General features: G+C 41.0%; 1 protein-coding gene across 7 annotated transcripts in view; it reads right to left on the bottom strand.

Annotated features, from left to right (window-relative positions):
• The window catches only part of VAV3 (vav guanine nucleotide exchange factor 3), a 393,845-nt gene that overhangs the window by 201,199 nt on the left and 180,503 nt on the right, over positions 1-12,143 (bottom strand). For 2 of the 7 annotated variants that reach the window (XM_078332620.1, XM_078332621.1), the window contains exon 1: positions 7,002-7,175. The exons of the other annotated variants lie outside the window; for them this stretch is intronic. The gene's annotated coding sequence lies outside the window, so the exon portion shown is untranslated. Of the gene's footprint in view, positions 1-7,001; positions 7,176-12,143 lie in introns of those variants that run through there. 7 annotated transcript variants of the gene reach the window in all.

Genomic DNA, 12,143 nt, shown 5'->3' with positions numbered 1-12,143 from the left:
TCTCAGCACCACATCACACCTACTCTAAAATTGACCACATAATTGGAAGTAAAGCACTCCTCAGCAAATGCAAAACAACTGAAATCATAACAAACAGTCTCTCAGACCATAGTGCAATCAAGTTAGAACTCAGAATTCAGAAACTAACTCAGAACCGCACAGCTTCATGGAAACTGAACAACTGGCTCCTGAATGTTGATTGGATAAACAATGAAATGAAGGCAGAAATAAAGAAGTTCTTCAAAACCAACAAGAACGAAGACACAACATACCAGAATCTCTGGGACACATTTAAAGCAGTCTCTAGAGGAAAATATATAGCAATAAGTGCCCACATGAGAAGAGTGAAGAGATCCAAAACTGACACCCTATCATCAAAATTGAAAGAGCTACAGGAGCAAGATCAAAAAAACTCAAAACCTAGCAGAAGACAAGAAATAACTAAGACCAGAGCAGAACTGAAGGAGATAGAGACACGAAAAACCTTTCAAAAAATCAATAAATCCAAGAGCTGTTTTTTTTGAAAAGATCAACAAAATAGACAGACCACTAGACAGACTGATAAAAAAGAAAAGAGAGAACAACCAAATAGATGCAATAAAAAATGACAAAGGGGAAATCACCACAGATTCCACAGAAATTCAAACCATCATCAGAGAATATTACAAAGAACTCTATGCACATAAACTAGTAAACCTGGAAGAAATCGATAAATTCCTGGACACTTGTGTCCTCCCAAGCCTAAACCAGGAGGAAGCTGAAACTATGAATAGACCAATAACAAGGTCTGAAGGTGAGGAAGAAATTAAGAGCCTACCACACAAAAAAAGCCCAAATCCAGATGGATTCACAGCCAGACACACAAAGAGGAGCTGGGTACCATTCCTTCTGAAACTATTCCAAATAATCCAAAAAGAGGGAATCCTTCCCAAATCATTTTATGAGACCAACATCATCCTGATACCAAAACCCGGCAGAGATCCAACAAGAAAAGAAAACTTCAGGCCAATATCCATGATGAACATAGATGTAAAAATCTTCAATAAAATACTGGCAAGCTGATTGCAACAGCACATCAAAAAGCTTATCCATCATGATCAAGTAGGATTCATCCCGGGGATGCAAGGCTGGTTCAACATACGCAAGTCTATCAACGTAATTCACCACATAAACAGAACCAAAAACAAAAACCACATAATTATCTCAATTGACGCAGAGAAGGCCTTTGACAAAATTCAACAGCCCTATATGCTAAAAACTCTCAATAAACTCGGTATTGATGGAACATATCTCAAAATAATAAAAGCTATTTACGACAAACCAACAGCCAATATCATACTGAATGGGCAAAAACTGGAAGCATTCCCTTTGAAATCTGGCACTAGACAAGGATGCCCTCTCTCACCACTCCTATTCAATATAGCACTGGAAGTTCTAGCCAGAGCAATCAGGCAAGCAAAAGAAATAAAGTGTATTCAAATAGGAAAGGAGGAAGCCAAGTTGTCTCTATTTGCAGACAACATGATAGTATATCTAGAAGGCCCCATCGTCTCAGCCCAAAAACTCCTGAAACTGATAAGCAACTTCAGCAAAGTCTCAGGATATAAAATCAATGTGCAAAAATCACAAGCATTCCTATACACCAATAACAGACTTAAAGAGAGCCAAATCAAGAATGAACTGCCATTTACAATTGCTACAAAAAGAATAAAATACCTAGGAATACAACTAACAAGGAACGTAAGGGACCTCTTCAAGGAAAACTACAAACCACTGCTCAACGAAATCAGAGAGGACACAAACAGATGGAGAAACATTCCATGTCCATGGTTAGGAAGAATCAATATCGTGAAAATGGCCATACTGCCCAAAGTAATTTACAGAATCAACGCTATCCCCATCAAGCTACCATTGACTTTCTTCACAGAACTGGAAAAAACCACCTTTAACTTCATATGGAACCAAAAGAGAGCCCGGATAGCCAAGTCAATTCTAAGCAAAAAGAACACAGCAGGAGGCATCACACTACCAGACTTCAAACTATACTACAAGGCTACAGTAATCAAAACAGCATGGTACTGGTACCAAAACAGAGATATAGACCAATGGAACAGAACAGAGGCATCAGAGTCAACACAACATATCTACAACCATACAATCTTTGATAAACCTGACAAAAACAAGCAATGGGGAAAGGACTCCCTATTTAATAAATGATGTTGGGGAAACTGGCTAGCCATGTGCAGAAAGCAGAAACTGGACCCCTTCCTGACACCTTACACTAAAATTAACTCCAGATGGATTGAAGACTTAAACATAAGACCCAGCACCATAAAAACCCTAGAAGGAAATCTAGGCAAAACCATTCAGGACATAGGAGTAGAAAAGGACTTCATGACCAAAACACCAAAAGCATTGGCAACAAAAGCCAAAATACACAAATGGGACCTAACCAAACTCCACAGCTTCTGCACGGCAAAAAAAACAGTCACTAGACTGAATTGGCAACCAACAGAATGGGAAAAAAATCTTTGCAGTTTACCCATCTGACAAAGGGCTAATATCCAGAATTTACAAAGAACTAAAAGAGATTTACAAGAAAAAAACAAACAAGCCCATCCAAATATGGGCAAAGGATATGAACACTTTACAAAAGAAGACATATATGAGGCCAAGAAACATATGAAAAAATGCTCATCATCACTGGTCATTAGAGAGATGCAAATCAAAACCACATTGAGATACCATCTTACGCCAGTTAGAATGGCGATCATTAAAAAATCTGGAGACAACAGATACTGGAGAGGATGTGGAGAAATAGGAACACTTCTACACTGCTGGTGGGAGTGTAAATTAGTTCAACCATTGTGGAAGACGGTGTGGCGATTCCTCAAGGACCTAGAAATAGAAATTCCATTTGACCCAGCAATCCCATTACTGGGTATATATCCAAAGGACTATAAATCGTTCTACTATAAGGACACATGCACACGAATGTTCATTGCAGCACTGTTTACAATAGCAAAGACCTGGAACCAACCCAAATGCCCACTGATGATAGACTGGACTGGAAAAATGTGGCACATATACACCATGGAATATTATGCAGCCATCAAAGACGATGAGTTCGTGTCCTTTGTAGGGACATGGATAAATCTGGAGAACATCATTCTCAGCAAACTGACACAAGAACAGAAAATGAAATACCGCATATTCTCACTCATAGGCGGGTGATGAACAATGAGAACACATGGACACAGGGAAGGGAGCACTACAAACTGGGATCCATTGGGGGGAATAGGGGAGGGACGGTGGGGGCGGGGAGCTGGGGAGGGATAGCATGGGGAGAAATGCCAAATGTGGGTGAAGGGGAGGAAGGCAGCAAAACACACTGCCACGTGTGTACCTATGCAACTATCTTGCATGTTCTGCACATGTATACCCCAAAACCTAAAATGCAATAAAAAAAAAAAAGAAAAGAAAATCAGGAACGTGAGAGACTCACACACACACAAAAAAATTATTCACCATTAGGTGAAAAGTCTAGCTTTGGGGAAGTTCTGGGATAAACAGTAGAGTATCCAGACCCTTGAATTACCTATGTTGCTTTACTTTGGCATGTACTCTACCCTAATGCAGGACTGGTAGGAAGCTACAGGGTGAAAGTACCTCTGATTATAGTTTACACTGTGGTCCCAGCATATATCATCACTGAATAACAATAAAAACAGCAATAGCAGTACCATGGCTATGTATTTTATTATTGCTATTCTATTACGTATTTTATATAGAAATGCATTTTATTCCTTGGTGGTATTTTCTATAATAATGATGATGTATGTACAAAATTAAAATGCATTTTCTATTCCTTTCCCCCTACCAACAACCAGAACAATGACAACCCCTCCACTACAGACTTCCTCTCTCAGAAAACTTTAGCTTGATTTTTTTTCATGAGTGTCCACCAGAGGGAGCCAGATGATAGTCTACTAGTTTAGTCCTAAATTGAATGTGTTTATAAGGACAAATATTTCTGAAAATCAACAAGCTGAGACCAACTCCTATTTTTTGCTTAACAAGGGTTATTTATAACTATTCACTAATAGAAAAATAATAAATTCACAAATTCAGCAGATGAGGAGGAATAGAAAGACAGCACGCAGTGTATCCTAAAGTGAGTCTGAGAGCTGGCACTCAGTTTTGTGTCTATGCTATTGTACACTGGGTCCATCCGTTAACTCTAAGTTTAGCCAAAGCAAATAAAGACTGTTTAGTCAATGTGGTGTTTTTAGAACAATGTGTCTTCTATAAAGGCGGAGTGTATCCGGATTTGGAGTAGACAAATACACAAACGAAAGCCAGATCCTTCAATCCTCTGTGGAGATTCCGATCTGCCATCCATTCAAGAATTTTACCCTCCCCCCCAAAAAAACTCCAAGGACACTAAGAAGCCTATTTTCCTGTAACGTATTAATTTATAACTTGTTACCTCAAAATAATAGCAAAATTTGAGGTACATTAACTCCCAGAAACAGAGGTAGCTAGTAAGAATGCTTTCAAATCAATAAGCGAACAATAAACTAGAGTAAATCCATATTGTAAATTTTCTTTCCCTTTCTCTACCCCTTGGTAGGTAAGAAGTGTGGCATCTGTAAAGAAATGAAAATCACCCTGGATAACATAAACGAGAGCTATTTTGTGAGGCAGGTGAGAAAGGCAGACAAAGCATTCTGAAAACCTGCTTTAGAAGGGTGGCTTATATTCCAGAAGCTAGGAAGGACCATTAAGAAAGTGTGGGAAGGACAATCACGGGTCAAAACTGCATTTTTAAAGCAAAGTGAAGGGCAGACTGAGGTGGGAGGACATGGGGAACAGACATGGGGCCAAGAGACCCCCTAAGCAGACTGTCTCAACTGTCCAAGTGAGAGGCAAAGAGATGGGACCACGATGGCACCATACACAGGAGAGACGGCAACACGGGATGAGTGTTCAGTAATAGTAGCTGGTGCTGTGCGAGGGCTAAGGGAACAAGAGGAACCCAGGATGACCTGGGCAAGCTGTTAAGGTCCAGGCTGGCTACCAGGAAAGCCTCCAGGATGCTCCCGAGCAGAAAGCCCTTGTTCTCTCTCTGTCTTCTACATGATGGACATTTATAATCCTGAAAGCAGTAAGGCCACCCACTCCTCCAGGGAGTCTTCTCTCACCCTTGTGTGTGTCCCCTTTATCTCCCCATAGGACCCTGGATATAACTCTGCCATAGCATCTATCACCTCATTTAAAATGAAAATGTATTGGCTTTTTAAATATTTCAAAGGAATACATGTTTACTCTGTCAGACTGAAACAATACAGTAATACATAAAAGATGTCCCTCACACCTCTCCTCTCTCTGCTGCCTATACGGGACCACAGCTAAAAATCTGGTGTGATTCTGGCAGAATTTTTCTTTTTTCCTTTCTTTTATTAAGTAATGTATTCCTATTTTACAGATTTTCCTACAGCATGCTTTTGTTGTTAACAATAAACCAGAGTTAGCCGAGCGCAGTGGCTCAGCCTGTAATCCCAGCACTTTGGGAGGGTGAGGCGGGCAGATCACTTGAGGTCAGGAGTTTGAGACCAGTCTGGCCTTCATGGCAAAACCCCATCTCTACTAAAAATATCAAAAAGCAGCCAGGTGTGGTGGCAGTCACCTCTAATCCTAGCTACTCAAGAGGCTGAGACAAGAGAATCACTCGAACCCAGGAGTCGGAGTTTGCAGTGAGATGAGATCATGCCATTGCACTCCAGCCTGGGCGATAGAGCTGGGATTCCATCTCTAAAAGTAAAAGAAAAGAAAAGAAAAGAAAAGAAAAATAAAGCAGAGTCATGCCATAGGTATATATCTACTTTATTCATTTTAGTGCTGCGTGACATTTCAGTTAAATAGTAATGATTTAATCATTCTCTTGCCAATTAGCTTTTTCAACATTTTTATGCAAAATCTACAACTATTTTTCTTGCCAAAGATCTTTTCGATTATGTGCAGGTATTGCTATATGAAAGTTTTTAAATGGGATGATTAGGACAAAAGAAACACATGATACTCAATATATTTGCATGAATATTGCTTCAATATGGAAAAATATCTGCATAATTTAGACACCCCTGAAGAGTATATAAAAACATAAGGCATTCTAGTGATCTGTTCATTGGTCTTTCAATCTGACAGTGGAAAATTCCTTAAGGGCAGGAAAATCAAAGTGATTCTTCACTATTGCATTTCCCTCACCTAGTTCACAGCCAGGCTCATGGCAACCACTTGACACAAAAATATTTCTGGCTCAAACAAATAAAAGAGTAATAACTTGCTAAACTGTTTTAAAGATTAGGGATAATACGTGTCCAGATATGTAAGGGGCTCAACCTGGCACAAGTGAGGAGTGAATAAATAACTGAAGAATCCTTTGCAAAAATTAAACGTTAAATATGAGAAAGTGTTCCCTATTTACTCATACCTATTGTCATAAACACTGACATGTTCCCCTATGAAACATTTTCAACCAATGATGACTTTTATTTTGTTTGAGCTCTTTATTTTCATCATCCCTTAGTCAGTTTAAAACCACAAAATAAAACAGCTTTCAAAAACAGAATGGTGATACTGCACACTGATAAAACTACCCATTTTAACTATTATCTCCACGAGACAGTCTGTCAAATATCCACTCTTCGCTTCTCTAGCGCATTAGTGCTGTCGACATTACTTGTAATGAAAACAAATCATGTATGAAGGAGCAGTATGTTACAGCTACTCAAAGGGCCTGAGTTAAGAAAGCCACAGCTTAATTGTGGCTTAATAGTAACCAGAGGAAGCCATGAGACCAACATGCAGGTCTGCCAAAAAGTTGCTCATTACGAATTTATCTTCTTGAGTTCTCTATTCTGAAGTCTCACCTCTTAACCGGTAACAGACCCAAATGGAAAGCCTGGCTCAAAAGGAATTCCAAGAGAAGGGGTACTTACAACAGGGAGGTGGGCTCTGCAAGGGCAATCAGGCAGCTGCAGGTTTGAGCTCAAATGCAAGATAAGCTTAGGGGATCAAGAAGGGGTCCACAGCATCACATTCCTACAGCATTAAGTTGCTATCTAGCAGCCGAGGCTCAAGGCACAGATGTTGCATCCTAGTTCCTGAAGACTGGGAGCAAGTGCCCTGTGGGGTTATGGTGAAAAATTCGGGCCCCAGAAAAGGGAACTGGGAGTGTGGACATAAAAGTGCTGGGTGGAGAAATTCAGGCAGAAGCATAGTCTGTAGCTCAGGTCAACTGCAAGCCAGAGGCGGCCCAGAGCCTGGTATTACCCGGCATCCCAGACACCAGATTCTCTGACAATGAGGCCTAATTCTAAACCCGACCAGATGGTAAACTTTAGACTAACAACATGTTTCACCTTAACTCTCCTAGGAAATCAACAGAACTCATTATCATAATTTTCTCTGAAACTCTAATTTCACACAGCAAATTACCCCCATTAGTATACACTGCAGCTTAGTGTCACTTCCAGCAACACATCTCAGATTTCCTGAAGCACCTGCTTGTTGCTTTCATCTGTGGGATGCTGTTGAAAAATGTCCTTAGCACCTCCTCTATGGGCACAGCCAGATAAGATCAACAAACATCTCTGTGTCAAGACTGTAAACCATGGGGAATACATTTCCATTGTTGAAGAGAGGAGAGTATCCATACAGGTTACATGGATCAAAATTGTAGTTTGTGCTGTCCTTGGTTACAGTCATACATATAAGAATTATTCTATACTTACTATGTTTTGAATCTCTAAAAGTGAAACTACAGAGAAGAACTTTCTTTTAAAAAAGTCATATACTGGGCTGATTAGAAGTGCAGGCTCAGGAGTCAGATTTTCTGGGTTTATATACCAGCTCCGCCTCTTACTAGCTAGGTAAGGATGGGAGTCAAGAAGATAAATGTTCTGTGCCTTGGTTCCCTTACCTAGTAAATTATAATTAAAACATCACCTACCAAACAAGCTTATTGTCAGTGTTAAAGGAGGTGACAGACAGATAGATATGCACATAGGAGAATATCCTGTACTTTTACTCTTTCCTAATTTCAACATCACCCTTGTTAAATATATATATATATATATTTTGAGAAGGAGTTTCACTGTTGTTACCCATACTGGAGTGCAATGGTGCGATCTCGGCTCACCGCAACCTCCGCCTCCTGGGTTCAAGCAATTCTCCTGCCTCAGCCTCCCGAGTAGCTGGGACTACAGGCGTGCACCACCATGCCCAGCTAATTTTTGTATTTTAAGTAGAGACGGGGTTTCACCTTGTTGACCGGGATGGTCTCCATCTCTTGACCTCGTGATCCACCCGCCTCGGCCTCCCAAAGTGCTGGGATGACAGGCGGGAGCCACCGTGCCCGCCCAACATCACCCTCGTCATTGTTGTCATCCTCGTCTTTATCAGTAAAGTAAGATTCAGTCTTTGTAAAGTGCTTCAGAAAACAAAATGTGAGTGCGACCTCACACAGAACTGAAAGCGTTCTAAGAAGGGTTGGTACACAGGACGGGCTCAGAGGAGCCACGCCTGTCTGCCCCAAATAAACACAGAAGTCTGTGTAACTAGGGTGTGTTTGTTCATAGCAATTTCCAGACAGGTCCTTTAGCTGAATGCCTACACCCAAGACCCTCAACTCTATCTTATACAGAAATTCTAGAGATATCACCTTTTATTCAGTGGTTATGAATTATTTTAAGTTAGATATCCCTTTGAGAGTATGATGAAAGCTCTCGCTCATTTCCTCAAAAAAAAATAAAATAAAATAAAACTCACTTATCTAAACATACACATACAGACATACACACAAGTCTGCATCTAATCTCAAGAAATCCAGAGACCTCTGAAGGACCATTTGCAGATTTTCCAGATTCTCACTAAATCTCCTTCTTTCCCTATCGGCATACCATGGCCCAGAAAAACTAGCTCACCCCAGGTCAAAGAACTGACAGTAGCAGAGTGAGTTCCACAATCCAGGTCCCTTTTCTTCTGTCCTGGATATTGCTCTTTCCACTTCACTACCTCCCCTGTAAGTTTCTTGTGTGTACTGAACACTTCATTCTGTGCTAGATACATCAGATACACATTCTAAAGGCTGTGGGTAGCAAAATGAAGGTACAAAGCTTCCTGCTCTCAAAAAACCCACAGTCTATTAGGAAATACCATATTGGTGAAGGACTCTAAGTGAAAACGCAGACTAGTATGACAAGTTACATCTGAAGATCAGGGGAGACAGCAAGGCCAGTTGCACCCCTTGGGGGGCAGACGGAGCTAGAGAGGTTCAAAGGCATCTTTAAAAGAGGTGATCCTGGTCTGCATCTTGATGAGCACCTGGACATTTGCCAGACTCTCTTCCTTCAAGTTAATACAGGTTTGATGGGCAGGAATGACCATTCTCAGGCCCACCCTTTCCATCATCATGTCATACTCCAGTGAGTACCTTATTCTCTGAGAAGCTTTACGTAGTTGCCATTTCCTGAACGATATATTTCTTATTTGGTTAAAAGTGCTGATTTTTCAGATTCTGAGAGAAAGAAGGTCATTGAGCAATTTTTTTTTTAAGCAAACAAACCTGTACTTGTCTCATTAGGCATTTCCACACCACCATGGTCCTGCTGTCTCTGCCTTCTTGACCTTAGCACTCTGCCTCTGAAGACCCCAAACAGTGCATCTTTACCTCCCAACCTGCTTCTCCTCCCCATGCCCAATGACCCCACAATCCCTTTCCTCTCCTTAACCTGGCCAGACCTGGGGAAACTTTCTAGATGTAAGTGGCAGATCTAAATTCTATCAATTCATCCTTTTCAGACTCTCTAGATCCAATCCCTTCTCCCTTCCTGTGCCTCTGCTATGGTCTCAGCCCTCTCTATTTCTTGCCTGAATTATTGGAATAGCTTCCATTATGTGTCCAGGCCTACAATTTCACTCCCTTTAATTTCATCCTTCACTTGGCTACCATAGAGGTTTTATGACATTTCAAAACTATTAATGTGACCATACCACTATTACCACCATACCCACCCCATCATTCTTAAGTGCAGAGTGCCAGTTACTTAGCACACTCAGGAGTCCCAAGAAGCTGCTGCCCTGCCACTTCCAGCCTCACTCTGCCCATCCTCCACACATTCCCATGTTCAGCCACACCCAACTGCTTTGCCTACTGTGCTCCAGACTGACTCCAGACCTAAACATAGAAACTCCAGCAGAGCACAAAATTCACACGACTATAATTTAGAGGCAGTTTCAAAATTAACACATTCCCACTAACAAGCAGGCAGAAAAAAAGCAAACTGGAACCAGTAATGCTAATTTTCTCACACCAAGTAAAAGACGGTAAGAAACTTTCCTTATAGAATGTTTTAACATCACCGGTTCAAACAGCAAAGTAGATAAAACTTGGAACTCATTCGTGCAGAGTTACCTGTATGAAAGCAGTTTTCTAGTTATAAATTTTCTCCCCTCTGCCTGAAGTTATGCTGGTCTGTTAGGGTGTGTTAAACTTAGTAAGCAAATGATAAAGAATAGTTTGTACACAACTGTAAAAGAAACACTTTCATTTTGAAAATGTAATCATATTTGTAAATGCTTCTCTGCCTTTAAGCAGAGCGTAGAATGAATAAGCTACAAAGATTACATGGCAATTTTAATATGTTCAATACAAAGAATGGAATTTATTTACAGACTCTGTAGGTAAACACCAATTACTCGCTGAACTGTCACAGTAGCGACTCCAGCAGAGTGGTTGGGAATGCAGCAGACAGCATCATCACCAGCTCACTGGAAAGCCACTGTAACTTTCACATGAACTCCCTTTGGATGGACATGCCCCATGTGCTCATGTCAAGCCCGAGGAGAAATTGTGGATGTGATCTAAAACAGACTCGGAGAGTTCTGTATGACCTAAGGGCCTTAGAAATTAATGAATGCTCAGAGCTGCCCACAAATCACACAGCTGGGGCAAAGTCAACACAGTTTCCAAACTCAGCTCACTGTCAAAGTCACACAACTCAGTGGCAAAGATCACTGCTTCCTGAATGTTTTCCATAGCTGTTACCACTCTAAAGGAAGAAATGCGGAAAGTCCCAGAAAGAAAAAAAGACAGAATGTAGGATTTCGTTGTGGAGAACATGCCAAAGATTTCCAGTCCGAAGATGCTCCATCTTTTGTCCCAGCCTCAGGACTGCTCAAAGAAAAGCACGAAGCATCTGCGAACATTTCAAAGCATCTAACAGAAGTTCTCACTGCCCACTAGGCTACAATAAAATCTCAGTCCTTAAAGTCTCTGTTCTGGTTGGTGTGGTAACAGTGGTCATTTCATATACTGCTTCAAAGTGCTCATTTTCATATGTGCCTGAACAAATGAAACACAGATAAATGAATTCACGATGGAATAAATGTAGTTTCTGGACCAGAGTTAGTCAATAGAAATAGGTAAGTCACATACATAACTTCATATGTTTAAAGTCATGTTAGAAAAATGTAAAAACAGGTGAAAATAATTTTAATCATATATTTTAATCAAGATACCTAGAATATTATCATTTCAACAGGTAACCAATATAAAAATCAAGATATTTTAGTTTTTTTAATATTGTCTTCAAATCATGCGTATGTTGCAGTTATAGCTCAGGTCAATTCACACTGGCCACAACCTGAGTGCTCAATGGCCACACGTGGTTAACAGCAGCCATACTGAACAACCCGAGCGCTCAATGGCCACACGTGGTTAACAGCAGCCATACTGAACAACCCGAGCGCTCAATGGCCACACGTGGTTAACAGCAGCCATACTGAACAACCTGAGCGCTCAATGGCCACACGTGGTTAACAGCAGCCATACTGAACAATCCGAGCGCTCAATGGCCACACGTGGTTAACAGCAGCCATACTGAACAACCTGAGTGCTCAATGGCCACACGTGGTTAACAGCAGCCATACTGAACAACATGAGTGCTCAATGGCCACACGTGGTTAACAGCAGCCATACTGAACAACCCGAGTGCTCAATGGCCACACGTGGTTAACAGCAGCCATACTGAACAACCTGAGTGCTCAATGGCCACACGTGGTTAACAGCAGCCATACTG

The sequence above is a fragment of the Callithrix jacchus genome, chromosome 7 (assembly GCF_049354715.1).
Source record: "Callithrix jacchus isolate 240 chromosome 7, calJac240_pri, whole genome shotgun sequence".
NCBI lineage: Eukaryota > Metazoa > Chordata > Mammalia > Primates > Cebidae > Callithrix > Callithrix jacchus.
The sequence above is the reverse complement of the archived record's forward strand: the minus strand, read 5'-3'. Positions and strand labels throughout refer to the sequence as shown.